The sequence below is a fragment of the Canis lupus genome, chromosome 2 (genome assembly GCF_011100685.1).
Source record: "Canis lupus familiaris isolate Mischka breed German Shepherd chromosome 2, alternate assembly UU_Cfam_GSD_1.0, whole genome shotgun sequence".
NCBI lineage: Eukaryota > Metazoa > Chordata > Mammalia > Carnivora > Canidae > Canis > Canis lupus.
In genome coordinates, this window is record NC_049223.1 from 64747345 (window position 1) to 64774572 (window position 27228).

The window sequence follows — 27228 nt, forward strand, 5'->3', positions numbered from 1 at the left end:
ACCACTGAGCCACCCAGTAATCCCCTTTCTACATGATTTCTCATGAATCCCCTCAACAGCCCTCTGAGGGTGGTACCATTACGGTTGCCACCCAGCAGGTGAGGAAACTTTTGAGTGTCAGCCTGTGATCCAAAGTCACATGTCACAGCCGGGCTGCCTGACACTGCGGTGCCTGCCTGAGTCACTCCCAGAGCCACCTTCTCCATTCCTGGTGAATGAGCAGGCCTCCCCTCCCCCAGGAGCCCACGCAGGGCTGGGAGACAGACCCATAAACAGTTAGGAGCTCGGAGGCTGGTAACACCACGTTCCCCCTGAGGACCCAGCTGGTGGCCAAGTTCACAGCCCCTGACCCTTCCCCCTTCCTGTCTGCCTGGGCCTGCTCCTCAAGTTCACATTGGGGAGAAGCAGCTTGGACAGGTGGGGGGGGGGTGGGAGGATGAGGCCAGGCCCTCGGAACATTTGGGGTGGGCAGTGGACAGGACTGTACTTGCTTCCTTGTTTCTTGGGAACTGCACACCCAGCCTGGCCGGCCCCTCTCTTCTGCTAGGTTGCAAGGGGAAGTGCTTTCTGCATTTAGGTTGGGAGTCCTCCCTTCTCCTGTGCCCCCACCCCCAACCAGGCCCCAAAAGTCCAGCTGGCTCAGCCCAGAAATCTTGGATGTACTGGTTGGGGGTAGGTGGCCTTTCTAAGGGACTCACAGATTTAAAGGGCCCCATCCTCCCCACCCTCAGGCCTCTGAGCCTGCAGCTTCTCCCCCCTCAACATTTCCCCCTGAGCTTGAGTTTCAAAGCAGGGGTGCCGCCTCCCCTGGGCTAGGTTTCTGGGCTGCCCCTCAACTGGTGCTCATCCCACCCCGGCTGAGAGGCCAGGGAGCAGCGGCTCCTCCTCACCTCCCTCCCTCATCCCTCTCCCTGGGCACCGACCCTCTGCCTTCTCTGCCCTCCACCCCCTCCTGTGCCCGCTTCCTGGAACCCAGGGACCCTGGAGGTTTCTGGACCATATCGAGTTGCCTGGGTGGTTGTTTCCTTCTTCTTTTTTTTTTTTTTTTTTTTTTGGGCCATGCAGGGTGGGGGAGCTGGGAGAGAAGCTGATAATTGGGCCAGGGCCAGCCAGGGGTGGAGGCCAGTCCACAGTCCACGTCTCCTTAGGCTGAACTCTGGCCCCCAGCCTCTACCCCCGAGGGGTCTGGGGCCTGGCTTCCCCTCCTGGCAGGGGGACAGCCTTGTTTGGCATTTCCTGCCTCTTTTCCTTTCATTTCACACCAGGTTCCCCAAGGACACCCCTGGGGGGACGTGGGCTCACTCTCCTCTCCCTGGTGACTGGGGCCTGACTGGGCCTGGCATTGCCAAGGTTATGCTGAGCTTAATCCCAGGATGGGGTCGGCTCTACCGCTTCTCCCCACCCTCCTCGGACCACACCTCCCTGCTGGGCCCACCTCCAGGTCTGAGCTGAAGGCCAAAGCTGACAGAGATCCTCACAGACCCTTGGCTGGGGGCTGTTGGGTGTGGGGCTCTGGAAGAGGCTGAGGTGTTGGGGGAAACGGAGCCCCCAAGGCCAGGGAGGAGGGAGGAGAAAGAGAAGGACCAGCTCCCTAGGGGCAGGAGCCAGGGCGGACGTCCCCCCTGCAGTTAATTCTGAGGTGATTCTGAGAACCCCCAAGTCTTCGGCAGCCTCTGCACTTCTCGGCCCTGGCCCCCTAAGGCCACTGCACACATGGTTTTGCTTTTCCATGCATCCTCCCCTGGTCCCCTCCCTCTGGGTGCCTTCTGAGCTCCTCGGGCCCCTCCCCCAGCCCTCCTGGGCCCCCTCCTTCCTCCTTGACCCACTTTAGTCCCCTGTTGCTGGGGGAGGGGAGTGCGCAGCCAGCGGCTCTGATCCTGGCTGCCTCCCCCAGCATCCCTTGGGGCTGGCTCTGGATGGAGCCAGCAGGCTGAGCCGGCCTGGCCCCAGGGACTGGCACACGGCGTGCTCCGAGTGGCAGCCTCCCTGCCCCCTCCATGGACAGACAGATCTGGACAGCTGCCCCTGCCTGGGCCCCTGGGAGGCCCTGCCAGGGCCAGGCTCCGGTTTCCCCCAGCCCCAGGGAGCCTGGGCTCCAGAGGTCCCTCCTACCACCATCCCCTCCTGCCTCCTTGCCGAGTGCACTTCCCAGAGGGGCCTCTGCAAAGCCAAGCCCAGCCTCCACCCGTTCTTCCCCTAAATCTGCTGGAGAGCCTGGAGTTGGGGTCCGGGTCTGAGCCTGTAGTTCATCTGTGTGACTGAGGGAAAGCCAGCAGCCCTTTCTGGGCAATAAGGGATTTGGGCCTGATGCCTACCCTTTATTGAGCATTTACTAAGTTCTGGGGACTTGGCTAAACATTTTACATGTGTGATCCCATGGTGTGACACCGCAGTGTTGTAAGGCATGCTTTCCTTATCCCCATTTTAAAGAAGAGGCAACTGAGGCACAGAAAGGGAACAGCAGTAGTTTGAGGTCACATGGGCTGGGCTCCACGTGGTGGAACCGCAGTGCTTGGAGCCCAAGCAAGCCTGATGACAGGAGTGTTTCTTTGGCTCTAACATTCTAGAATTCCTCCTGATACTGGGGCTGTTTACTGCTCTGGGGCTACTGCTTGGCCCTCTCAGGACTTGAGAGCCTCCCCCAGGGATCTGGCCCCCCAGTCCCAGTCACTCTGTCCTGCATTGGTGTTGCCTGGCTCCCCAAGCTGGCCCCCTGCCCCGCAACAGGCTGCAAGAAGCCGAGGCCTCATCCTGAACCCTAGGCCTGTGGTCCAGGGCCTGGCCACATGCGTGAGCACCGCTCCCAGGACAGGATGTGTCCTGGCTTCCAGTGCTGCCAACTGCAGGTGCCTGGAGTCAGTGGGGACTTTCTGTGCACCCTTGGGCCAGCTCTGCTGAATCCCTTGCACATTCTCTCCCTCCTCCCTTCCCACAGCCCCACCAGAAATCAAAGGTAAAAAATGAGGGTGGACCCAGGAGGGGGCTCCTCGAATTTGGGAGCCTCATCTCTGCGTTCTCTGGCTTTTCCTCCTTGAGGCTCAACATCTGCCCATCCCCTGGGAGCCTTTTCATTTCACCATCATTGTCTTGCTGAATAAAGGAGGGGTGGGAGGTAGTGGGGGGCTCAGGGAGCCAAGTCAGGGCATCTTTTCTTATTTGCTTAATTTCCTTACTCAAATGTATCTTGTGATTAAACATTTTCTTAGCGGCTTGGTCAGGGCCAGGCCGAATTTCTTTTCATAAACATTGGCAAGTGAATTTAACAGCCCTGTTTGTATTAGCTGGAGGTTTCATTTGCATAGCGATTGTTCTTATGAAACAAAATAATCGCTTGCAGTTTTGAAACTGTATAAATACCAGGGTCTGGGGCCCCAGGGCGCATGTGCAGACCTTTCCTCTCTACATGGAAATCCATGAAATCCATCCTGTTTGGGGAGGAAACTCAGCCTCCTGGAAGAGCCAAGTGCTGAGGGTTTTCTTGGTGGAGAGAGGTGTTTCCCGAGTCCTGGGCGAGTCCTGGGCGAGTCCTGGGTGAGGGTATGGCCTGTTGGGTGGAGCTTTTGGAGGCCGATAAACCACTCCTACACATGTGAACCCTGTTGCAATCAGGGGCTGGCAAGGGGGTCCCAGGGAAGGGGGTGGAAGTATGGGGGGGGGGGTCAGCCGCCGGGAGTGGGGTGGGGAAAGCTGCAGACCTGAGCTTCTACCCCTTTATGTTGCTCTTCCATCCTTTTGGATTAAGGTTGCATACGGGTGGCCTGAGGCCCAGGATTGCCCACAGATATGTTTTGATTGGGTTGTGCTGTGCTTTAAAGAAACAAACCAACATTTAAAATTCTGGAGATTTCACAGAAAAACTCATCCGGATTTCTTGCTTATGTCTCTTAACAAATGGACAGAGCTGGGGTTGCTAGGCCCGTGGTCTTGCCTGGCAGCGATGCTGGCCGTGGGGGTGGAGGCCGCTCCTGTGGGTGTGGGCAGAGGTCACTCGTGTGTGCCTGCCTGGCCCAGGAAGACCTGGGATCCTGGTTGCAATGGGTCCCACTCAGCCAGGGTCCGCGGGCTGGAGGCGGTGATTTGCTGGGAAGTGCTCTCGGTGCCCTGCTCTGATCTCTTAGGAGATGTATGCTCCGGCCCGGCCTATTTGAGGAGCTTCCCCTGGGCCCAGTGGCTCTGCCCCAGGGGCTGCGGGTTCCAGGCCTCCTGACGTCCATATTGGCCAAGGGCAGGGATCTGGAAAAGGAGTCATTTCGGGAGGTCACACCCTTATTCCCAGGAGCTTGGCTTTGCTCAGAACATTCCTGGCCTCCTTAGCGGCTCCCTTTAGAGCCTACTGCCCCCAGAAGACAGGCGTTTCATGATCTCAGACTATTTTTTAGACGCAAGTGGCGTCTCCTGGCCTGGTCAGCAGGCTTGGCCAGAATGACTTTGTAGCCAATCCTGACACATTAAAAACCTTCTCGTCTTCAGGGGGCCCGGAGTGATACCTGTCCATAAAGGGAATGGTTGGATGGAAGGTTCTGGCTGGATCTGGGCCTGCCCCACACCCTAGTCAACCTGACCTTGGCAGCCAGAGCCCTCAGATAATTGATAGCTTTTCTGGAGTCTCCACTTTGTAGGAGGAAAAGTCAGAAGCCACAAAGCAAGTGGATGAAACTGGCTAATGTTGGCAACTTGTTTTCTCTGCGTAGCTCTGCCCTGGAGCCTGGGTGCCCTGGACGCCCCGTTGGAAGGTAGATCCCTCTGCTCCACCAGGCCTTTACCATGGGCAGCCCTGGGTGGAATCCACACACAGGGCTCAGTGCCATTCATATTATGGTCTTCCATTATCCTCACAACACCTCTAAGTGGTGGTATGTTGTCCCCATTTTACAGATGAGGAACCTGAGGCTCTGAGGCCCCAGATCACACAGCAGTTGAATGGAGGAGTTGGAATTTGAACTCAGGCCTCCTGGCTCTGATTCCCAGTCCTCCTAACTGTGACTGTATTTGCTTTTAGTTTCTCCAACTTTAACTGGGGAAACCGTTCCCACCTCCTAGGGTTATTACTAAGATAAAATGAGCAAAGAAAGAGTTCACTGTGGCCTCTGACCTCTACTCATTAGAGCAGGAATGTGGACTCAGGCATTTTGAGGTTTCTTCAGCTCTTTATTACTGGATGGTGTCATTAAAAGTAACTTTTTCTCCCTTTCTCTCCCTCTAATCTTTGTGATCTGTATTTTGACCCTCTGATTGCTCAGGACTGGATTTCCCCCAGGATCCTGAAGTTGTGAAATCCCCCTGGGGAGAGGATTGCATCTGTGACTGGTTGGGACCTCTCTTGGCAGGGAGTGGCACAGAGAAACCTAAAAGTTCTTCTGGAAAGTGGAAGAGCAAGCAGCCAGGCCAGACATTCGGTTTTGATAGAACTGGCTGGCTGACAAGGGATCGTATGAGTTGGGATGCTTTGGGCCGCAAGACCAAGGTTCAGTCCGGGTTGAGAGCAGCTCCAGCACAGGGGGATGTATCATCTTATAGGATGAGAAGTCTGGAGGGCATGTGGCTACAGAGTGTTTTTGGTGGAATAGTCAGCATTGTCAGCAGGGGTCTTCCATCTTTATGCTCTGTCCTGCTCAACACGTTGGCTCTTAACCTCAGATATGTCTCCTCGTGGTGAAGAAATGGCTATTGTGGTGTCACAGATGTCACCCCCTTAGTTTCCTGCCATGTCTTTGTCCAAAGGCCAGGAGAGAGAAGCTCCTTTACTCAGGCCTGTCTCTAGAGAGGAAGTATAGCTTCTTTATTTATTTTTATTTATTTATTTTTAAGTATAGCTTCTTTAAATGGCTCTGCAGTCCCTTCCTTGTGTCTCACTGGGAGAATGGCATCCCCTGCACATCCTAGGCCAGGTATGGAGCATCACCCTTGAGGCTCTAGAGAACCCCAGCTTTCCTTGCATTTAGTGGCTTCTGGGGATATCCGAACATGATTTAAAGGGGGTGAACAAGAAAGAATGGGTGGAAAGGCTGCTGGGGAGCTATCAGTGCTGTGTGGGGGACAGGCAGCCTTAGGAGGGCTGTGTCTCTTTCTAGGCAAGGTCCTGGGACACTTCCTTCATTTCATATGGCCACTTCCCACACCCTAATCTCTCCAGTCCCCGTTCTGCTCACCTCATGTTCTAGGACTACCCCGTTTCTTTGTACATCCTTACCTCTGACTGAATTACTCCCCCCCACCCCTCTTCCTAGTGTGGCTGGTCCCTTGTGTCTTTCTGGACTTAGGTCCAGCATCACCTTTCCTGACTGCCTTTCCCCTAAAGTGAGCCCACTACTGCTAGTCTTTCTTTTTTTATGTCACGTTAGTTATTCTTGGTGGGGATTTATGCGTTTGATCACTTACAGTCTCCCTTCTGCCCTGCTTCTCATCTCTATTTGGACAGGGACTGGGTTTGACTTGTCCACGCCTGTGTCATAGGCTTCAGGAGGAAGGCCGGGTGGGGGGCAGGAGAGGTGGGGGGTTGTTCAGAAAGCACGTTGTGTGGAGTGAGCATTTAGTGAATATGTACCGAGTGAAGGACCCTTCTGAATTCCTTTCCCTTTCTTCTACCTCCTCTGCTCTGTCTGCCTCTCCCCTGGAGATCCACATGCCTTTCTGTGTTCCTTGCTCTTCGAGGAAGAAGAGAGATGGACATCTCCATGAGCTGATGGACCGGTTTTCTCTTTACAGCGACCAGATTGCGGGCAGTGGCTTCACCAAGGGCTGGTTCTGAGGAAGAAGCCACCTCTGGAGGTCGGCATGCAGTGGGGGGCCTGTAGTGGGTGGGCTGAGGACTGGAGCCGTGGGGGCCACCTGTCTGGCCCAAGCCAGTGGGCAACACCAATGCCTGCCCGCACATCTGGACCTGATCCTCGCCTACACGGTTCGGGTCACTTTGCCCTGAGGGAAGCTCCTGTCCACTGCTGGAGACTCCCTCAGCCCGTGGGACAGTGGGGTTAGCCCACGTCAGGGGTGTGGGGCCCATCCCACTTCTGGGAACCCCATGCACTTCTTGGTGAGAATGCCAAATGCTCAGTCTCGAGTGGGAGCCAGCTGGTTGTTCTCGACAACACGAAGGTGAAGAGAGTTGGCTGTGGCTCTTCTAAGTTGAAAGACAAGGGATCTGGGACACCTGTGGGGCTCAGTGGTTGAGGGTCTGCCTTCGGCTCAGGGCATGATCCCGGGGTCCTGGGACTGAGTTTTGATCAGGGCTCCCCGCAGGGAGCATGCTTCTCTCTCTGCCTATGTCTCTGCCTCTCTCTGTGTCTCTCATGAATAAATAAATAACTAAAATCTTAAAAAAATAAAGACAGGAGATCTGAATAATTTTGAAGAAATCCTTGAACAGAAAAGTCAGACTGACTACTTGCAGGGGTCAGATGAAGTGGATTCTGGGAAACCCCACATCCAGTGGACGTTGCTACATGTCAGCATGGGAGCGGAATGGGGAGACGAAAGGGCCAGGCCAGGTTGGGCAGCGTCGAGGCAGAGCAGGGTCACAGAGGGCGTGGGGAACCAGCTGGAAGGCCGGTGGAGCCCCATTAAGGGAGCCTGCCACCAAGCGCTCCCCAATTTGGGTCTGCAGGCTGCCAGAAGCCTCGCTCGGTTTTGAAGGCTGGGGGCCTCTCCCTCGGGGTAGAGAAGGCACCTCCCTGGGGCTCCGGACCTCTTCTCCATAGCTGGTTGTGCAGCAGGTTGCGGCCTGGCGCTGTGTGTGCAGGCAGGACCACGGCGTGTGTACGCGGGTTCACGCGGGCCCGGCCTGGTGCTTGGCGCCCACCCCGGGGACCCTTTCGGGAGTGCGTTGGCTGCGGTATGAGCCTAATGAGCAAAGTGTTAGGTGGTGGGGTTGTGGGTTCCCCACCAGGGCTCAGGCTCCCCAAGGTCCCCAAAGTGGAGCCATTGAAGCTGGTGGAAGCTTTCCTAGTGCCTGCTGTTGCTTTGAGTGTTCTTGCTTGTGTTGCTTTTTCTCTTTCAGTGGGAAGTGTCGGTGTGAGTAATTATATATATTTTCCCAAACTCGAACTATGCTTCATTTAAACTTCTATAAACATGTCTGTATAATTCTAATTAACTGCTCGCATAAAGCCATCAGAAAGTTACATGGGGAAAGCTCATTTGCCAGACTGTTGCCTAAAAGCCAAGGAAAATATTATGTTCTTCCAACAAACGGACTATTCATGTAGACTGTTCCCAAGATAAACAGGAGATACTGAGGACAAGTGAGATTTTAAGCAGCGATGGCCGAGCCTCTTGTAAGTGGCGCTCACCAGAGCGCTGGCAGGGTGGGTGGCTTGATTGAGTGATAAATGCTCTTCAAGAAAAATGCCCCAGACTTGGAATGCGGGGTCAGGACCCTGGAGATGGGCCATCGCATGGTGTTCTTGTTAATGTCCGTGGGCAGGAGGCCACTCGGAATTAGTGAGCAGTCTGAATTAGGAAAGAATCAACGTATTTCTGTCAAGTCCTATCAGCACTTTGTGCTGGGGTTACTAGAAAGTGTGGTCAGGAGCGAGTCTTGGGGCCGCTTTACTAAGTGGGTAAGAATGATTTAAAGCTAACCTTCCTTCCTCCGTCCAATCGGGTAACCCGTGTGTGGTGCTCATGGTCAGGGCCAAGGTCCATGGTAAAGGAGGGCCAGGCTGGGCAGGTTTGGTCAGGGAAGGACTCACGGAGGAAGTGACTTGGAGTGCAGATGTGAAGGGGGTGATGTGACTCTCCAGGCAGCAGAACAGCACGTGCAAAGGCCCAGAGCAGCAGAGTATGCGGAGGGGGATGTGTGTCTGAGGAAGGCCAGGAGGCCCGTGAGCCTGGGGGCTGAGAGGTGATGGAGAGGGGTGAGTGCTGACACCAGAGAGCTGGCTGGCAGGCAGGGGAGTGTAATCAAGCCTTCTATTTTATGCAAGAAGAGGCTTCTGAGCTGCCCGGCCGTTCTCTTTTTTTATTACATTTACTTCACAGAATGAAAACGCCTTGAATACTTTGTAACGCTCGCTCAGTTGTAGAAGATGAGAATGAAACACAAAAATATAGAGAAGAAAAACCCCAGTGTCCCTCCCCCACCCGGAGGAGGACTGCTGCTGTACTTGGGGGACCCTCCCTTCAGGCACCCTCCTTTATCCTGTCCCTTGCGCTCCCTTTCTTGCTGGTCTTTGTGAAGGGTGCCGAGAGACACTGAGCTGAGCCTCTGCTTGGGTAGGACAGGTGATTGGTTTTAGGATTGAAGAGTAAGGAGGTTTTTGTTGTGCTCTTCAAAAACTTGAAATTGGAGTGCTGGTAGTTTTGGAAAGATGTTGACAGCTGAAAAGCCTGTTGAAACAGGAGCCGCTGGAGGGCTAATGGTTTTGTGCAGACGACGCTCGGTGCTACCGGCCAGTGTGGATCCTTACTGCATCCAGGAGCTGGATGGAAGGGGTCTTCATTCAATTCTCTCACTTTCCCCCATGTTTTTTCTCCTCCTCCTGCTCCTCCTCTTCCTTTTTAGAGAGAGAGCAGGTGGGTGGGGGGTGGGGGGTGCACAGAGAGAGTGTTAAGCAGGCTCCATGCCTAGCACAGAGCCTGACATGGGGCTCGATCTTACAATACTGAGCTCATGACCTAAGCCCAAATTAGGTGCCTGATGCTTAACCGATTGTGCCTTCCAGGTGCTCCCCACCCTCCCTTGCCCCATTTTTTTAACTGCCATTAAATACACCCAAATGTAATGTCTTATATATATAAGACATATATACATATATAAATATAAATATTTTATTTATTTATTTGACAGAACACAAGCAAGGGGAGGGGCAAAGGGAGAGGGAGAAGCAGACTCCCTGCTGAGCGAGGAGCCTTATGTGGGGGCTCGATCCCTGGACCCCAGGATCACAACCTGAACAGAAGGCAGACGCTTAACCAACTGAGCCACCCAGGTGCCCAAAAATTTACTGTCTTAGCCATTTTAAAGGACGCAGCGAGGTGGCATTAAGTACATTCACACTGCTGTGCAGCTCTCACCACCGGCCGTTTCCAGAACTCTTCTTCATCTTATAAAACTAAGACTCTGTCCCCCTTCCACACTAGCTCCTCATTCCCTCCTCTTTCCAGCCCCAGGCAGCCACCATTCTACTCTCTAACTCTATGGAGTTGGTACCCTAAGTACTTCATGTAAGAGCAACACATAGTATTTGTCTTTTGGTGACTCGCTGGTGTCACTTAGCATCACGTTTTCAAGGTTGATGCTCGTAGTAGCAGGCATCAGAATTCCCTTCCTTCTTAAGGCTGCAGGATATGTCGTTATAGGTACACATCACATTCTTTTATCCCCTCATCTGTCAGTACACACTTGGGGTGTTCCCATTTCTTGGCTGTTTTGAGAATCATGCTGCTGTGAACATGGGGGTACGAATGTCTCTTTAGGACCCTGCTTTCAATTCCTTTGATTTATGCTCAGAAGTTGAATTGTTGGATCACATGGCAATTCTACTTCTAAGTTTTTGAGCAAGTGTCATACAATTTTCCATAGTGGCTGCTCTGTTTTACATTCCCATTGAGGGCTCGCAAGGCTTCCGGTTTTTCCTCATCCTCATGAACATTTGTTTTCTGGTTTTCTGTGATAGTAGCCATCCTAATGGGTGTGAGGTGATAACACTGTGATTTTGGTTTGTGTTTCCCTAATAATTGGTGATGTTGAGCATCATTTTGTGTATGTATCAGCCATGTGTCTATCTTCTCTGAAGAGATGTCTATTCAAGTCCTTTGCCCATTTTTATTTTAAAATTTATTTATTTTTATTTTTCAAAGATTTATATATTTATTTGAGAGAGACAGCACAAGCGCACAAGCAGGGGGGTTGGGCAGAGGAAGAGAGACAGACACACACACAAAGAGAGAGAGAGAGAGAGAGAGAGAGAGAGAGAAGCAGACTCCTTGCTGAGCGTGGAGCCCCATGTGAGGCTGGATCTCACAACCCTAAGATCATGGCCTGAGCTGAAATCAAGAGGCAGATGCTTAATCAAATGAGCCACCCAGGTGCCCCCTTTTGCCTGTTTTTTAATTGGATGGTTTGTTTTTTGGGCTGTTGAGTTGTAGGAGTTCTTGAAATATTCTGGATCTGTGGTTTGCAAATATTTTCTCCCATTCTGTGTCAATTTTCTTTTCATCTCACTCAACTCCATGAAGCCAGTACCATTGTTATCACTGATGGGCAATCAGGGAGGTGATTGGTTTTCCCCAAATCATGCAGATGATCCAGGACAGAACTGGAGCCTCAGTATTTTATGAGAGTTAAGGTTGAAAAAGCTGCAGGCTGGCCTCATGGAGACCCACGCGAAGGCATGTGGTGCCTTGTCCTGACAATGAGACTCCCTTGCCCCCTTCCTTCAGTGGCTTGTGTGGCCCCCGCTGATGTTCTTCCCTGGGCTGTTTCGAGGTGTCTGTCTCTCCGATGATGTGCTCTCTGGAAAGGAGGTTCTCTGTTGGTCCTCTGGGCTGGGTGGAGCAGAGGTGGATGCCAGATGCACATAGAGCTGGGCCCAGTCCCTGGCCCGTGGCAACCCATTTTAATAACCAGGAGGCTTTATTATAAGCAAATTCTTCTGAAACCTTCTCGGGCCTTAGAACAGGGACACGTGGAGCCACCTGTGTCTTATAGGGCCTCCCGGGTTAGATCTGGATGTCTGGGTCTGCTTTTAGCTGCTTCATTCATTCATTCACTCCCTCACTCATTCATATTGAGGTGTGATTTTTTTCCAGCAAGGAGATTCCCCTGGTCGCAAGTTTCCGGAGGCACCCGGTACAATCTAGACTCCAATTAGCTTAATTGCTTCATATTAGACTTCTTAGAAAAGATTTTTTTTTTTCCGGCTGATAGTTATGGTTCCAGGAACATCTACCCCCACCGTCTTCCTTCCTGCTTCTTCCTATTTCTTTCAACTTTTTTTTTTTATTTCCAGGACTGGCCTACACCTCAGCCCTGTTATTCCCAGGGCGATTGCATCAGTTTGTGTTGGAATGGCCAAAGCAGGGTGGAGAAAACACCAGGGGGAAAAGAAATTTATACGTGACCTATAAGTTTTATATATAAAGCATCTTCATATAAGTTTTATATACAGATCGTATATATAGGTAACGACATACATCTTTTTTAAGCAGGAGATTCCTTTTTCAGTTGTGGGTGTCTTTTTCAGGGAAAGCACTGGACACAGACTCTACCCTGAGTTCTGACCAGGTCCCTCTTCCTTTTGCCATCAACTCCAGATTTTTTAAAAAGTACTTTTCAACAACCGGAGGAAACTGTTACATCCTGATTGACACACAGGATGTCGAAGCAGCATTCTTGCTGTTAAGTGATCAGGATCTCAGCCAAGGGAATATAATGAAATCCACATAAAAATTTATTTACCTAATGAAAATCCTGGAGTAATGCATAAGTGGTTCTCTGATAATAAAATGCAAATCTCAAACTATAACCAGGAGGACAATAATCTTCATTAAACGTATTGTCTAGAGGAAGCCCATGACATCCACTTAACAGTGATTTGATTTGTTTAGTAATTTCCACGTAATATTTAAACTTTATTTCGAGCCTTAAAAACCCGCCCACGAGTTTCTTTCCCTTCTGGGAGAAGGGCAGCTGCTAGTGGGTGAGGGTGCCAGCCTGGCAGATTCTCAGGCCTGTGCCACAGGGCACCCTGGAACAGTGTCCTTTCTTAGGCAGCTCGGTGTCTGCCCAGGTTGTGGGGTCCAGAAAGAGACAGCAAGGGGTCGGGTTTCCTTCTGCTCCGGGGCCCTAGAAAAGCTCCTGTTCTGCAGGAGAATGTAAGATCGGTGCTGGAAAGGCTGGGAGAGGGGAAGGGGGTCTCCCACTGCTTACAGCAGGTGCTCCGGCCTCCCCGGCATCCCACCAGGGCTCAGGACCTCAGTGAGCCTCTGCCATCATTCGAGAGCACCATGTGGGCATCTCTGCCTGGCACTCCCTGGGCCCAGGAGCATCTGGGGGCAAACCCCTTTGAGGACTGGAGGGAGCCGATATTGGAAGCGGGTTGGAAGTGCTATGGAAGGCTGCCCTGGGTTGGAAACCCTGTCTGATCTGGTCTGCCACGTGTAAGCTAGGTGATGGCGGGCGTGGTCCTCACTGCCTGTGAAGCTCAGGATCCTCTTGGGGAGGGACTCTAATCTCCACCTCCTGGACTGCTGTGAGGACGCCTGGGTGGGGTTGGGCTGGGGGCTACAGAGCGTTGTGGGCTCATGATAGGGAAGAATTTGTATCTGGGGCCTTCTGCCCAGTTTGAAACTGATGACCTAAGCCCTAGACAAGAAAAATGAGCCTTTGGGATTTTTAATTCTTGACAATTACAAAATTCCAAATAAACAGCAGATTAAGACGGGGTGTGTGTGTGTGTGTGTGTGTGTGTGTGTGTAAAGTCTTCGCATCAAACATAGTGATATTAATACTCTTCCCTGACCTTCTGTTTTTCCTCCTTTTCTTTTTTTTTTTCGTATTGAGTTACAACTCCTCTTTTCCTCTTAGAACGTTGCAGAGCATTTGAAAATGCACTAAAATGAAAAGAAGCTAGCAATTTACCAATAATCTCAATCCAAAATCTCTTTCCAAAGACAGCTCGGGATTGGGGTTCGGAACACAGGCCTGTTCGGATACCAGCTTGGAGCTCAGTAGCTGTGTGCCCTTGGGTGGCCGCCTAGTCCTCTCTGAGCCTCAGTCTCCTCGCCTAGAATGCAGTGTTAATGCCATTTTTCTGTGGGGTAGTGAAGATTAAACAAGATAATGTGTGTAAAGGGCTTAGCGGAGCGCTGGCACTTAGTCCGTGCTTGATAAATGGGAATGGCTTTGTTGCCGTATGAGAAAAGGTTGCCCTGAACAGAGGCCCCGTGAAATGGAGAAGTCCGGCTGTTATTCAGGTAGTGCTGCCAGCCGGCCGGCAGGCCAGCCAGCCTTAATGCCTTGAGCTTCCATCCAAGGCCTGGCTCGGGTTACCCCGGGCCCATTAGCGACGCTGGTCAGAGCTGGGAGCCTCTGAAGTTCAAGGTCGGTCACAGGCCTTGTCCCCCACACGGGCCTCTCGGCTTTGCCCAGAGTCATTAGTCACCAGGGTGGCCTGATGGGAGAGTGGGAATGACTCAGTGCCGCCAATCCCCGCTTCTGGGCCGCACCCCAGGGCTGAGCCTTGCTGGTGGAAGGTCCACAGTGACGGCCACGCAGAGAGATGGGGGATCCATTCACCCATCTGTTAAAAGAAGTCACACACTGTTTAGCTGGCAAAGCCATTGAAGGAAGCAATCTCAGCCTCAGTTTTCTCCTCTGCTAAATGGGGATAGCAGGAGTATCTTAGCTCTCATGGATGCTTTGAGGATGCTGTGCTGTTCAAATTGCTTATAACTTGCAGTGGGCAGTGCTATTATCATCTCCCCCAGAAGAAGGGGTATGAAGGGTGGGGCCAGGGGAAGCAGGGAGATGGAAGTTGCTAGAAGAGCAATACAAGTCTTATCCCTTCTGACCCACCTGGGCGCCTTGCAGTGGGACATGCATTTATTTGCAGGAGGGAGGATGAGGGAGCAGTGTTCTGGTCAAACAGACCTGTCTTTAGAAACTCTTGCAGGGGAGACTTAGGCAAATGGGTGACCTTTCAGACCAAACTCACCCACAGTTTTGTGTCTTGGGTGCTGTCCCCCACATGCCAGGTTTTCTGCCCACGCTCTTGTTGTAACTGATGTATCAGTGAGCTGGCCAGGGGACTGCTGGAGGGCTCTTTCACCTTTCCAGCTCCTGCCCACTGTAGGACAGCTGATGTGGTTTCCTTTAGGAACCATCTCTGGGGGAGATGGAAAACCACAGAGGGCATTTGGTGCATCCTCCAGAGCCAGAGCCCTTTTGTGGGTGTCACAGCAGACTCTCGGTGGCCAGTCTTTGAGCATAGCTTCGAGGCTGCAGAGGGCCCAGGGCAGTGGGGGGTTGTAATACCCTGAGGCCTGTGGAGCCCAGAAAGGGAGTGGAGTGACAGCCAGCCGAGGCCTTCACACACCGGGTGCCAGGGAGAGGGAGGGAGGGGGGAAAGAGAGAGAGCGTGCGCGCGTGAGAGCGTGTGAGCACGGCAGGGGCAGAGGGGGCTGCCAGCCAGGGACAAAGACAGAGACCGAGAGAAACAAAGGAAGAGAAAATCTCCTCCTGGTACAACCTGTGGTTTAAAGAAAAATGTGGCTTGCCACCCCACAATGCTTTAGAGCAAAACTCTCAGCTCATCCAATAAAACAACAACAACAACAACAACAACAAACGCAGGACCTTTCAACTTGCAAGGCCAGGTGTGACAACACCCTTATCTGATCCAGCTCTGCTGGGCTGGAAGCTTTCCCCACCCATGCATGGAATGAGTTTAAGAAGAATCGGAGGCAATCAGCTGCTGCCAAATTTCGGAGCAAACATTTTTCTTTCTGGATTTAAATAATTGCATTGCATCCCCGGCTCTGGTTCTCCTCTAAAACCAGCCCCAAATGACATTTGGCAGGCTAACGATGGTCTGGTTTTTTCCCCCTCCTCCCTCTGGGGCTTTCTCAGAATATTTTCCTCAACGTCTGGGTAGCTGGCTTTTAAACCAGTTCATTTTTTTTTTTTTTTTTGGTTCAGGTCTCAAATTTTATTAAATTTAAATTTTATTCCATTTCAGGCTATAAAATCTCCAAAAGTGGCTTTGAAAGTGAACAGGTTTTGGCATGCTGGAAATAGGTTACCTCCAATGCAAATAAAACAGTCTAGCTTCCGAGGAGAACAAGCCTCCAAGGCTTGGGAAAATGCATGGGGCGGTTAGAGACCGTGGCACAGAAATGGTCAGAGACCAATTTAAAAGCACATATATTTTAAATGAAACATTCTGTGGACATATGGAACCAATAGCTTTGCCAAAAGCTCAATTCTGGGATCAAGTCTTCAGCGCTCAACTTTAATCTGACTACCCAAGGTGATTTTTTAGCAAATGAAAGCTCCTTTTTGCTTTTTAGTCTAAAGGGAATCTTAATACATTTTTAAATTATTTGGCATTTTGAATTAATTTTCTTAGAATGAAACGAGATTCTTAAATTGGGATCTTGTAGGGAAAAGACAGCCAGGTAATTAGTGAGCCGATCTCCTTTTCTGACACACGGATGGGGTGGGGGGGAATTGAACTCCAACCAAGGTGCACACAAAATCTATTTTAGAGCAAAAATTTCAAAGTAAGCAACACCATCTGTTCTTTAATTATTTCTCCTTATAAAAAAAAGTCGCTAAATTTATTTGGGTTACTTAGTTGGAAAGAAATGTCTTTAAGACACTCAGAACTGGAGCTATTAAGGCAGATTGTCAGCTCTGATTTGCCAGGTATCCAAGAACTCAAAATAGTAAAGGCATTTGAGAATTGACTTTCTTTTCCAATGCAACTTGCTCTCAGATAGGGCATGGTTACCTGACATTTGGGGGACATTCTTCAACTGCTCCTATTTGGGGACAGGCGCTATGGGAGCCAGTGGAGGGCTCATGCTCTGGCAGGACAGTGTGTAGGGGGTGTGAAGTGTAAAGCTTTGTCTTTTCATCAGTTGATGGGGGTGTGGTCCCCCAGAGTGAGGTTAGGCCGCCGGGATCCCTGTCCCTTCCAGAGTCCTCAAAATCTATCTATCTATCCATCCATCCATCCATCCATCCATCCATCCATCCATCCAACCTTCCATGATCCATCCGACAAATATTTATTTAGGGCTTACCATGAGCTGGGCACGATAGTAGGCCCAGTCCCCATGGAGTGGATAGTCTTGTGGAAGAGATGGTAGTCATCAACTACTCACACTGATGAGCTTGTGAATACCTCTTTGGAGTCTAGACCAGCACCGTCAAACAGACCTTTTGTTGATAAAGGGAATGTTCTGTATCTGTGCTGTAGTAGGAGCCACATGTGGCTGTTGTGCCCTTGAAATGTGGTAGTGCGGGGCACCTGGGGGCTCAGCAGTTGAGCGGCTTCCTTTGGCTCAGGGAGTGATCCCGGGGTCCTGGGATCGAGTCCCACTTTGGACCTGTGTCTCTGTCTCTCTCTCTCTGTGTCTCTCATGAATTAAAAAAAAAAAAATTTTTTTTTTAAAAAGAAATGTGGTAGTGGGACTGAGGAGCCCCTATATTAAATTTCGTTTAATTTTAACTAAAATAGCCACGGGAAGCCTACAGCTATCATATTGGACACACCGGATCGGGATCATCACCAAGGAACTGGTTTGAAATGCAGATTCCCAGGCATCACCCCAGATTTGATGCCTCAAATCTCTGTGAGTGGAGCTCAGGAATCTTGAATTTTTACAATGCCTCCCGGTAATTTGCCAAAGAGGGAAGGTAGGCTTGGCTGGATGCTCAACTGCCATTCAGTTGGGGGGTGGATATGGTAAGGAGCAGGGGAATTGGATTTCAAGTGAATAGAAAGCTTCCTGGAAAAAGGGATGATAGAACTGAGACTGAACCATGAAAAATTTGGGGAAGAGTGTGGGCCTGGCACGGGGGTAGGGGCCCATGGTGCTGATAGAAGTGCCCAGTGCCACCCCAACACCCCAGCCCCCAGAAGGCTTGGCAGGCTGGATGAACTTGGGAGAGGCCAATGTGTTAAGCACAGAGAAGTGGATTTGTGAACTGAGCTTACAGAGGTTGGAAGACCTGGTATTCCAGCTGTGTGATCGTGGACTAGTGTCTTAACCTCTCTGGGCCTTGATAAAATGGAGATAGCCATACTTTTCTCCTCACTTATCTAAAGGGTTCCAAAAGACAGAAGGAGTAAAAGTGCATGTACTGAGCACAAATGTGCTGAAAACAACCATGGGATTGGAGGATGGTTTTGAATTTATTTTCTTGTGTTCTTTACCCTTTCCCCAGTTCTCCTACCTCTAGGGCTCTAGCTCAGCCTGTGAATTCCTCCCTGAGTGTGGCTCTACCCAGGTCTTGTTTAGACTAAGGCATGTGGTGGTACCTGTGGCTCTGGGACCTAGACTCTGGATTGGGGTCAGGGACCCATGTTCCAGTTCCTGCTCTGCCTCCTGGGAAATCCTCCCCAGCCCTGCATGTCTCTTTACTGAGTCTGTAATCTTGCAGGCCTCTTCCAGAGCCCTCATCCGGAGCTCCCCGATGGGCCTAGAGGGTGGCCACTTCTGCAAGTGCCTTTTAAAATCAGATGTAACCAATGGCCTTTTGGGGAAAGACTTCATAGTAATTTTAGCTGTGTCTTTTCTATTGTCTAGACCTAAGATCAGCATTTTAGGGAAAAGTGTCGAGATAACTCTCCCCTGCCTACCTTCTGCCCTCCCCTCCCCATTGCCAGGACTCTGTGCACCCCCCTGACCCCAGAACGTCAGGTGGCCAGAGCTTCGGCCGAGCCCCAGCTATTTGGCAGCTGAAAGTTTTGTCCCTGGAAGACGCCAGACTTATTTTGAGATCGCAAATGTGGTGGATGCTTCTCTGCTGGAAAGACACCAAGTGTCTGGTCTCATATGGGGGGTGGTATTTTGAGGGGGGGTATTAGCAGCTTCTTCTCTAAAATAGACATGTGCTTCTCTTCCTTCTCCGAAACTTTTGCAGTCCGCGCTGTCCCCCCGGTACTTGGGAGAGCGCCTTAAGCATAAGTCATTGCTCAGTATAGCTTAGTTATTGCTATTGTGGCTATTTTTTTTAAAAAATTACTTATTTATTTGATGGAGGAACAGAGAGAGAGCACAAACAGAGAGAGCAGTAGGGGCAGAGGGAGAGGAAGAAGTAGGCTCCCTGCTAAGCAGAGAGTGAGACATAGGGCATGATCCCAGGACCCTGAGCCACCCAGGCGCCCCTAATGTGGCTATTTTTATTGTTATTATTAATTTCTGTTTTTCCAGGACTGAAACAGTGCCCAGGTGTGTCCTCTAGACAAAGACACTTACAATGATCTCTTTGGAATCTTCTTTTTAAAAGAACATCCGAGGAGAGCACTGTTTGACTCAAAGGAATGAATAGCTAACAGTAGAATTTTAGCCACCCAGGTAAGATAGTGACTTGCAGGGAAAGAGACCTTCCCAGCGTCTCTCATGTCATTTTGACTCAATGCCAAAGAACATACTCAGGGTCTCCACTGAAACACTGGAACAGAGGTTGCAAACTGGTTATCTAAGGACCCACCTCCAGGGCCAGAATATTTTGTTTTGCTGACCGCTCGGGATTAAAATTTGTTTGGAATCAGAACATCGCACATAAAATTCAGAAAAGTTCGCACACACAAAAAATCCAAATTTGTAGCTTCTTTTCAAAGTAATCGGAAGATCTGACTGGCCTGGCACTACTGCATAAGCAGAGATCGGCTGGGGCTGCCCATGGCCACGAGGGCGTGCGTGCTGTCGAATGCCACGGTTCCACGCGTCCCTGCTGTATTATGGCGAGCCTCGCTCCCCACTTCGTGTTAGCTGGCTGGCACCAGAGCTCTCAAGCACTGCCAGTACTCGAGGGTTACGTGAGCTGTGGCAGTGACAGCTCCCACTCCAGCCCTGCTTCCTGCTTGCTGTGTGACTTTGCCCCAGTCTCACCGCTACTCTGTGCCTCAGTTTCCTCGTCTGTCCAGTGGGACTTTGGACCGGATCAGCGGTTTCCCACAGTGCTAAGATAAACCTGCCAGGAGAGGCTGAGAGGTGAGGTGCTGGGCCCCCATGTCTTCTTGCCTTTATAAATGAAGGTTCTACATTAGACTTCTCTGGCAAGGTCAGGGAAGTGCTTAACAAAGGCTGGGAGGCTGTGAGATCACTTCCTGTTCTGACCTCGTGTCAAGATCTGTCCATCCTGGGATGTCTGGGTGGCTCAGTGGTTGAGCATCTGCCTTTGGCTCAGGTCATGATCCCGGGGTCCTGGGATCGAGTCCCACACTGCACTCTCCTCAGGGAGCCTGCTTCTCCCTCTGCTTATGTCTCTGCTTTTCTCTGTATATCTTTCATGAATAAATAAATAAAATCTTAAAAAAAAAAATCTGTCCTGCTGTTGCCCCAAGGGGAGTGACTGAGGGTGTCAGGACAGGGAAGGGATCATAATACTTTTATTATTGATAATTAATAATACTAATGATGGCTGCATTTACTGACCAGCATTGTTCTCTCATGAACATAGATGCTCTCCTCATTTTGTAGTTGGTGAAGCTGAGGTTCAGAGAGGTTGAATGACTTGCCAAAGGTCACACAGTGGATAAGTGCCAAGGGTCAGATAGCTACAGGCCTGGGTCTGTTTCGTTCCAGACTCTGAGACCCTGACAGCATGCTGTTCCACTGGGGTGGCTTGAGAGGAGGGCGTTCTCATGTACGTGTGTGGGGAGGAGAGCCTCAGGAGGGCTGCCTGGCTCAGAAGGGAGGCCAGAGCTCTGCGGCCTGCCAAGCTGTGAATTATTCATGTGTGTGCATGTGCATGCGTGTTTTCTTTTTTAAAAAATATTTAATTTATTTATTAGAGAGAGAGAGAAAGCACAAGTAGGGGGGAGGGTCCGAGGGGGAGAGAGAAGCAGGTTCCCCGCTGAGCAGGGAGCCTGATGCAGGACTCGATCCCAGGGCCCTGGGATCATGACCTGAGTGGAAGGCAGATGTCCAACCAACTGAGCCACTCAGGTGCCCCATGAGTGTTTTCCAATAAGCTCCACACCCAACATGAGGCTTGAACTCATGACCCTGAGATCAAGAGTTACGTACTCTGCTGACTGAGCCATCCAGGCTCCCCTTTGTGTTTTATAAAATCAATCTATCATCTATCTATCTATCTATCTATCTATCTATCTATCTATCTATCTATCTATCTATCTATCTCATCATCTATCTATCTCACCAATATTGGCTTATAAAACTCTCTGGATCAAATTGTATAGCCAACCCGGTGAATTTGGGGGAGGCACCCGGAGAGTTGGGAGTAATTTTGGTAGTTCATCACTGAGCATGCTTCCTGTCCGTGCCCGAGAGAGGGAATCCCACCCTGTCCTTGTCCGCCTCCAGAGTCCCGCACCGTCGTCGGCAAAGCTAGTATAACTCACCGAGGCTCACCACACTCAACTTACTGGCTCTCCATTTACCAGGTGGGCAGCCCCGTGGGAAGTAGGTTAACCAGGTCCATGTACAGATGGTGCTTGGAAAGGCGGGGTTACGGGCCTGGTCTGGGGTCCCCCGGCTGCTGAGGGCCAGGCTGCGACTGTGACCGGGGCCTTCTCCGAGCCAGTGCTCAGCCCCTGGGGGCACGGCCTCCTGCTTTCCCCTGCACTGTTGCTTCCTGAGCTGTCCGGGGTTTCCAGGAGGAAGAGGTGGGGGTTCAGCTAATCCTGCTAACATCCTTGAGCGAGGAGGAGGTGTTTATTTTCTTCCTTCAGCTTCTTCTGGGGAAGGCCGAGTGAAGCCTCCTCCTGCCTTTCCATGGCGTTTCTGCCAGTAGGAAGGGTGCAGACCCTTGGCCCTGCCTGGGTGGGTTTCTGGGTGGGGGATAATGGTGGGACCGTCCCGGGGGCTCAGCTACCGTGCTGCTTCCCCCTCCACGAGGGCTCAGTGGTGGCTCACGGCGGAAGTGAACTCTGGATGACTCAGGCCAAAGGGAATTTAGTGGGAGGTTAAGGGGGAGCTGATGGAAGACCCCTTCCTTCCATTCCCTGCCGTGCTGTGCTCCAGGATCAGTGTCTGGGAAGGTTGTGAGCCTCTAGCCTGGTGGGGTCCCAGGGGAGGGGGAGGCATTTTTGCCTGACAGTCCATCGAGGTCCAAATGGGTGAGAAGTGGTTCCCTTGGGCACAGGCCGGGTGCTGATAGCAGAGGCTGGGGCACTGGGCACCCCGTGGGTGACACACTTGCCTGTCACGATGCCCTGCTAGGTTGCCCGGCCATCTCGGAAGGCTCCAGCAGCCCCCAGGGGCAGGATGCAGGGTGGGCTTGGGCTGAAGGGGACCATTGCCTATTTGGCTGGCTTTGGGCCGTCGGCTGGGATTTACCAAGTCACGACTTCTAGGGTGCCAGCATGGGCTGGGGCCTTGGGGGGATCCCGGTGTAGTGTCTTTTTTATGCAGACAGGGACATGGGAGACAGGAAGGACACAGTCCTGTAGCCTTAGCATGGCCAGAACACAGGAGGAGACCAACAAGGGACAGATGATACAGTGCTGCTCCCCAGAATGCAGTGCAGGTACCTCTGGTGGTGTGGCCGGGGATTTTAAGGACAACACATATAACCTTAAAATTAATTGCTAATGGATACACAAGGCATTAAAATCAAAACACCCCCAGCCACCCACTTCCTCTCCCTGGAGGCCACTGGTGTTACTGGTTTCTTGTCCCAGAAGGATTTGGTGTGTGTGCACACACAGGAAAAACATACATTTCTCTCCCCCTCCCCGTACAAATGGAAGTATGCCTGCAATCCCTCACATGTTTGTACTCTCCAACCTGTTAGATGTGATTCCAAACCAGTTAATTGAGCGCGCCGCTTCTGTGATTTGTGCATTAGCTTTATATTCCTGAGGTGTCACATATCTGCCGTATGCGTTCAGCTTGATGAAGTTTCGTGAACTGAACACATCCGCAGAACCAGCATCAAGGTCAGGAAACAGCCTGGCCAGCTTCCTGGAGCCTGCCCCCCAGCCTCGTGCCCCTGGCCAAGAGTAACGGCCACCCTTACACGAACACTTGAGGTCTGAATATCTGCGTGTTTCTTTTGACGTGTGTACATTTTTAAAAATTATGTTTATTTACTTGACAGAGAGCGAAAGAGAGTGAGCATGTGCTCACAAGCAGGAGGAGCAGCAGGCAGAGGCAGAGGGAGAAGCAGACTCCCTGCTGAGCAAGGAGCCTGACGTGGGACTCGATCCCAGGACCCTGAGATCATGACCTGAGCTGAAGGCAGATGCCCAACTGACTGAGCCACCCGGGTGCCTCTGTTGCCATGTGTTTTTGAAAAAGTTATAGGCAGCTCATCCAACTTGAGATTTCCCAGGGATTATTGCTTCGGATGAAAAAGTCCTAGGTCCAAGGCTCTCCATCTGAGGAGATCTAAGAGTTGCCTTTTGTTTAATGACCATGGGACCAGCCTGAGGTTACTCCTGGGGCCACGGGGGCCTTGTCTCCTCCTGCTGTGGCCCTCAAGCCTAAGCGCCCCCATTTCTTACAAGACATGACTCATGTGGAGTGGACATCCCGAGGGGAACCCAAGGGAAATGCCTTGACATTCGCTGGCCTATGTGCCTCAGCCTATACCAGTAACATTGGCCCTGCCACCTCTGTCTCTCCTCCGTAGTGAGGCACGAGGTACCTAGATTCCATGGGACATAACCGGGTGGAGGGGGTACATGGGTGCCTGGCAGCTGGGACCCTCTGACCCAGTGGTTTGCTGTGTGTGGGGTTTAGAGCCAGACAGACCTGCCTTTGAATCCCAGCTCTGCCTCTTGTTGGCTGTATGACCGTGGGTGAGTGTCTTAACCTTTCTGAGCATCGGTTTCCTCACTAGGGAAGCGAGAGGATGGTTAGAAACTGCCCCACAGGGTCACTATGAGGATCACACGAGCCCACCGTGTGTTGAACACCCAGCCGGGTCCTTGGTGTAGGTGCTCAGGGAACAGTTGTACTTGTCATGGTTTCGACGGTCATGCTGCCGGAGGTTTCCTCCTTGTCCAGGCCTGGAGCTGCAGGGGAAGTGGCGGACGAGAGCAGGGACAGCAGCCTGCTTCTCTGCCCCTGTGGCATCCGTCCCAAATGAGCAAATGGCTCTCAGCGGGGCATGGAGAACGGAATCTCTCCCTGGCTGGCTGTGGCCGGCCAGCCCCAGGGCAGCTGTCCTGTTCCCAGATCCAGGGTTCCAGGCTGGGTGGCTGGGGCGGGCAGGTTGGGCGGGGGCCTGGGCAGCTGACAGAGCCTCCCGGGGCCTAGGAGGCCAGCTGCAGCCTTGCAGCCTTGGAGTGGAGCAGAGAGCCAAATCATCACTTAACCCATTCTGTTCCTGCGGGAATGGCTGCTCTTCCAGGCCCTGAAGGGGCTCCCCTTGTTTTTTGGTTGCCTCACGGGCCCTGTGAGCTCCTTGTTTGACGGGGGGTCTCCAGCAGGCAGGACGCAGACTATATCTGGCCTGAAATTTAAAAATTGTTTAAAAAAGTTTAAAAATTGCAGTGTTTCATATAAACATTCAGATCTCTGGCCTTCCGGGGAAATCTAGAAGATCTGACCCTGCTGAGCGTGCTCCCGGGCAGCAGCTCGGTTGAGCCAGGGGTGGAGACTGTCTCCCCCTCTTCCCCTCTTCATCTCTGGTGCCCCTGTGCGTGTTTGAGATCCTGGACCAGAGGAGCCTGTCAAGGTCAATTCCAGCCTCCCCTCCTCACTGAGCCTTGAATTTCCCCGAGGGTCTCTCTAGCTCTGCTCGACCCCCTCCCACGCCGGCAGCCTCACTACCTCCTGAGTGCACCTTCCCCGGTAGCCTCTGCTGTTAGAATCCTGTCTGTTCCTTCCTGCAGTCTCCCTGTAGGGACTTCCACGCGCTGGTCTCCGCTTGACCCCTCGGGGCCACAGAGCAAGCTCGGTCCCTCTTCCCCATGACAGCCCTTCAGATGCCTGAAGTCAGCCCTGCACCTGCCCCTCTGGGCTCAGCGGCGTCTGTTCCTTCGCTTTGCCTCCCAAGATGTGGTTTCAAGATCCCCCCATTATCCTGGTGCACCTTCTCGGCCACCTCCCTGGTGGCTCTGAGCCTCTCGCAGCTGGACTTCCCAGCGCTGCCGTGCACACCTGGAGTTGGGGGCATGAGGACACGCGGGGGAGGCCCCCTGTTCTGTTACAAAAGGAAATGCATGGAAAGTGTTCCTTAAGGCCGAACTCCTTAAAACACCTACAGTGTTTCCAAGTGGGGTGTGATGGGTCAGTTTGATTTTTCTCGGTGTGCCTGCCTGTATTTGAATTTTTTTTCCCTGGGGGATTAAAAAAAAAGTAAGAAAAGCAAAGGGCTGGGGATGAATTGGCTTTAACCAGCTGGCAGTGTTGCCTCCTGGGGCGAGGCCTTGGCTGGGAGGGAGGAGAGACAAGGTGGGGAGGGCAGGATGGGGCTCCCTGCCTGGGGTAGCCTTGCCTTGGAGCCCCAGCCTCGCCTCACACTGAAAGAGGATTATGGGAACCAGAGGGGAGGGAGGGCTCTCTTTCCCCAGGGATGGATGGGGCTTTTGGACGGCAGAGGTCAGGTGAGGCCCCTGATACGGAGGGGGGCATTTTAGGTGATGGGAGCACCTGTAGCAAAGGCACTGAGACAGGAAAATGTTTGCCTGGGACGCGGGAGTTCAGGTGCCTGAGCTGGGGCGGGGTCCTTGGGGGTCCAGGGCCTGGACACAGATGGAGACTCTGGAGGCTATTCTGAGGGTGACGAGCCCCGCAGTAAGAGCGCTGGTAATTGCAACGGCAGCGGTTGGCTATCTCTGGAGGCAGAGCCGCATTACTCTGGCTTTCCCAAGCTAGGGCTGTGTCACCTTGGGCGAGTCATTTCCTGTTCTCCAGCCTTGGATTCCTGGTGTCGGATGGCATACAGGTGCTGTGGGGATTAAAGTAGCTAATGCTCCCCAAATGCTCAGCCTGGTGCCTGGCACCTGAGGTCACCCTGATGATATGCTGTTATGTGTTGTGGCCTTTATATGTGCTCATGGTGCTTTAAGCCCATACAGACCTTATCCAGTGATTATAACTGCGTGATGTTGAACACGCACCTCTCTTTCTCCCATTTTACAGATGTGTCTGCTGAGCCAGACGTGCAGTATTCGTATGTCTGGGCCTGCTGGGCTCTGTGCCTGGCCTCTTCCCACTACCCTGCCCACTTCTTAGGAGCTTGGGGGGCGGCGGCATGCCTGCCCTGGGGGTTGTGCCTGGTGCAGATGTCTCTCAAGGGCATCTGGTTTCCAGAGAATATTTGTTAATGAGGAAGGCTGCAGGGCTGGGGGGCTCTGTTGGTGGGTGGCAGGCCCAGGTGGGGACTGGGCACCTCCTATCAGGCACTCAAGCCTCCGGCTTGGAGGTGAGCTGGAGTCCTGTCCTTGGCCCCTGTGGGGGACAACCTGGGCTGGAATGTCTGGAAGAGGGGCTGCATGCTCCTCTGTTGGCCTGGCCCTTGGGTCTGGTTGGTGCCTAGCCGGCCAGGGTGAGTGGCTGTGGCATATCCCTCTCTGTAGCAGGGCCAGGCTGTGCGCTAGAAGGATTTCCCCGGCTCAGTGGTACCCAGGGGCCTCTGGGTCCTCAGTCTGCAGAGGTGTCCGACTGTTGCAAACTGTTCTAGTAAGGAAGTGCTGGCTGCATAGGCTTCTAGGGGCCCCGCTTGTGCCCTGCTCACCCCCAGACCAGGGTGTGTGATCGGCAGGGATCAGTAACAATGAGGTAGGATCTGATGGGACTGGAGTCTGGGATGGGCTGGCTTCCCATGCAGGATGCAGTAGACACCTCAATCCTTGGGCCTCAGCCCTCTCTGTGACACAGGACACGCGTGTTGCCCATCCTGACCCAGCACCCTGACCCGGTTGGCAAATGTGACTCCTTCAGGGTGTGAGAGCGTGCTGAATGCGGTATGAGGAAATTGAGGCACAGAGACACCGCATGCCTGGTGTAACACAGCTGGTTAACGTCGGAGCCAGGCCTCGAGCCCGGGTCTGTCTGATGACAAACTTTGTGCTCTTAGCTGTTGGAGTCTCCTGCCTGGGAGGTCTTATGGACCAAATGCACTGATGAGCATCCGTGCGGAAGCTCGTGCGGAAGAAGCGTGCGTCGGCGACATGCCAGGCAGAGAGCTGGACCTGGCGGGGCAGGACCTCTAGGCAACCCCTCTGTGGCTGGCTGCGTGGGGTGAGGAGCTTCTGAGCAAGGGGGGATGGGATATGCCTCTGCTTCTGGATTAGTCTCCTAGTCCCCTGGATCCCCCTGCCCCCCCAACCACCCTGGGCATCTGTGGGTCTCTTCCAATGTTTGTTTCGAAAGGGTGGATGGAGCTTCTGTGTGCATCTCCCAGGGGTCAAAGAAGGGCAAGGAGGACTGTTTGCAGGGAGTAGGGCCTGGGCGGGGCTTGGGCATTGGGTGTCCTCTCCTGAGGGAAGGGGGTGAGGGTGGGAAGGGGGTGGCCTGTGGGCCAGCCCCGGAGCCCCGGTGTCCTTGTCGCCAGCCATAGAAGCATGCAACAGGTACCATGGCGCTAAACAAGGGCACTACAAATCAGAACAGAAGAACAGGGAGTGTGTGGGGTGT

The 27228-nt window shown here is 52.4% G+C and overlaps 1 protein-coding gene across 3 annotated transcripts in view; it reads left to right on the plus strand.

Annotated features, from left to right (window-relative positions):
* Positions 1 to 27228, plus strand: part of ZNF423 (zinc finger protein 423) — a 333820-nt gene that overhangs the window by 20346 nt on the left and 286246 nt on the right. The window contains exon 1 of one of the 3 annotated variants that reach the window (XM_038531092.1): positions 17276 to 17298. The exons of the other annotated variants lie outside the window; for them this stretch is intronic. The gene's annotated coding sequence lies outside the window, so the exon portion shown is untranslated. Of the gene's footprint in view, positions 1 to 17275; positions 17299 to 27228 lie in introns of those variants that run through there. 3 annotated transcript variants of the gene reach the window in all.